Source organism: Anarrhichthys ocellatus, unplaced genomic scaffold (assembly GCF_004355925.1).
Source record: "Anarrhichthys ocellatus isolate YVR2014 unplaced genomic scaffold, GSC_Weel_1.0 scaffold245, whole genome shotgun sequence".
NCBI lineage: Eukaryota > Metazoa > Chordata > Actinopteri > Perciformes > Anarhichadidae > Anarrhichthys > Anarrhichthys ocellatus.
This window is the reverse complement of record NW_022280275.1, coordinates 71,296-74,217: the sequence shown is the minus strand read 5'-3', so window position 1 is coordinate 74,217 and position 2,922 is coordinate 71,296.

Here is a 2,922-nt window from a genome sequence, read left to right as displayed (position 1 = left end):
TGTGTGTGTGTGTGTGTGTGTGTGTGTGTGTGTGTGTGTGTGTGTCTTCTGGGGGGCATAATAAACACACTTCCTGAGAGCTTTGAAGAGTCCTGGTGTGACACAAACCTGCAGGACTCTGGACTCTGTTTGGACTCTCACTTCCTGATAAGTCTTTTCCAAATAAATGGATTGTCTCTCTGGAAAGAAACTCAGGACGAGCGGGACATTCTTCAGACGGAGACGCTTTGTTTATCAGTTCTCAGCAGATGTGGAGGGACTCGCATCCTTTAAATACCACAGGGGAAAGTACTACACGACAAGTACAAATACTGCATTCTTTAAGTACAAATATCGGCAGGTCAATGTCCTACCAATGTGAAGTGGGTTAGAAACCTCATCCTCATTAAGAAAGAAGGGTGGAAGGAAGGATGCAAGGAGGGAAGGAAAGAAGGAGTAGGGAAGGAAGGATATATTTATGATAAAATATCTTATATATAATCTATTTAGTTTTGTGTCTCTTCGTGGATATATTGTGTCTCTTTGTGGTGGATATATTGTGTCTCTTTGTGGTGGTTTTGTGTCTCTTTGTGGTGGTTTTGTGGTTGTTTTGTGTCTCTTTGTGATTGTTTTGTGTCTCTGTGAGATTGTTTTGTGTCTCTTTGAGATTGTTTTGTGTCTCTTTGAGATTGTTTTGTGTCTCTTTGAGATTGTTTTGTGTCTCTTTGAGATTGTGTTGTGTCTCTGTGATTGTGTTGTGTCTCTGTGGTTGTTTTGCGTCTCTGTGGTTGTTTTGCGTCTCTTTGTGGTTGTTTTGCGTCTCTTTGTGGTTGTTTTGCGTCTCTTTGTGGTTGTTTTGCGTCTCTTCGTGGTTGTTTTGTGTCTCTTTGTGATTGTTTTGTGTCTTTTTGTGATTGTTTTGTGTCTCTTTGTGGTCATTTTTTGGCTCCTTCTGTTAGTTTTGTATCTTTTTGGGGTCGTTTCGTGTCTCTTTAAAAATTGTCTCTGATCCCAGTAGGCTGCTCATTATTTTATTGATTGGACAGAGTTGAGTCCATGGATTGATCAGAAATATGTATTAATGTAAGTATGTGGGGTCAAACAGATGTTCTGTTGTCTCCAAACTGACAAGTTGTTGTCCGGAGAACATGAGAACCACATGATGCTGTTGATCAACACGTTAATGATTTATATGAGTCTGTTTCTGTTCTCATGGCTCTTCTCACACAAAGACGTTATGCAACGATGTTCCTTCGGAGAACAAAAATGAAGCAGCTTCAATGAAAGACAAACAGGCGGCAGGAAGATGGAGAGTCTGATATCACTCCACCTGTCTGAGGAAAGATAGCAAAGCTTTTCAGCTAATGGACGTTTGTTTTTCTGATTTCTGTCCAGCTGAAGCTTTAGTGGCGCGTGGGAACGGAAGAAGTCCGTCTTTAACACAAAGCACACGGTTGGCTTACGGTTCTCTGGAGCTCGGCCATTCGTTATGATAATGGAGACGCCCATCGATCGGATTATAAAACTAAACTATAACTTCATGTGGAGACTTTACTGCTCTCACGTCTTTTCAGAAAGAGTCTCATGTTTGATGTTTTCAGAGGGACTCTGGTGTCTAACACGTCCTCATAACGTCAGTCCACCGAAACAACATATATGACTGTTATGATCAACGTAGTTTGAAGCACTTCAATAAAAAGCTGCGTTTTTTGTATGAGCAAGGCATTGGTTAGTTCAGGGTCCAGAAACCCCCAGAGACCACCTGAGAAAACCTAAGACCACCCAAGACTACCCGAGACCACCTGAGACCATCTGAGACAACCTAAGACCCCTGAGACCACTTGAGACCACCTAAGACCCCTCTTATCTCACATCCTCATATCTGAAATGTCAAAGTGATGCTAATGTGAAAGGATCGGCAGAGGTGGAGAAGTTTTTTAGATCCTTAACTGATGTAAAATACTTAATTTACAGATACTTGAGATTATTAATGCAAAATATTATCAACAAATAAAATATGATGTATTATTACAGATTAAGGTGCACAAAATAAATATATAGTAGTTAAAGTTAAACCCACTAGAGTCCAAATAATTCATAGAGATCAGGAGTATTTAACTCTAAATGTGACGAAGGAGACGTATAGTTTCTACAAAACGACCAACACAGTAGAATCACAGGATGGACACTCATTAGATTACAGATGTTTCGTAAAATATATGAAGAATATGAACTTCCAGGTGATGGCTGAAGGCTATGAGTCACAAATATAAACACAAATACAGGAAGTCAAATCTGTCGAATATCTGAGTTCTTCATTTATACATTTAGGGAATATCGAGTTTTAGTGACAAAGACCGAATACGAGTGAAATCCTGAATCTGAGCCAATAAATAATAGACGTAGCTGCTTTAAAACGTCCAATAAAACCTAAAGAAAGTCAGTTTGAGAAAAGCTGCAGAATGATTTGTCTTTTTCTAGGAAATAACAATCAAAACAGTTATTATTTAATCGATCGATCGTTTGGCTCACAGTGTGCTCGTTGTGTTTCTCCTGCTAAGAGCAGTGACTCATTCATGAATGTTATGAGAACAAGCTGAGAGCAGTTTGATCCGTGTTAAAACACTGAGCTTATCTGTGATGGGTCCTCGCCCTGTGCCGATATATAAGATCAATAAGTGAACATTCCCCCGGCCCCTCTGTCCTGACCCCTGCTCAGTGAAGGTGAGCCTGTGGTGTTTGGCATCACCGACGGAAGTCAAACCGTTCCATTTATTAGTTCTCAAAGCCGCTGTTGTTGTAAGAATCAGAGATGAAGAAAAACGGCGTATTAATGCAACAAGAAGACAAACAAGCGACGGCTGTGAGAGATGTAAATGTTATTTCACCCACTTCAAAGAAGTTCACAGGCCCGGGTTCAGAGGACTTTGATTCTTCTGTGTT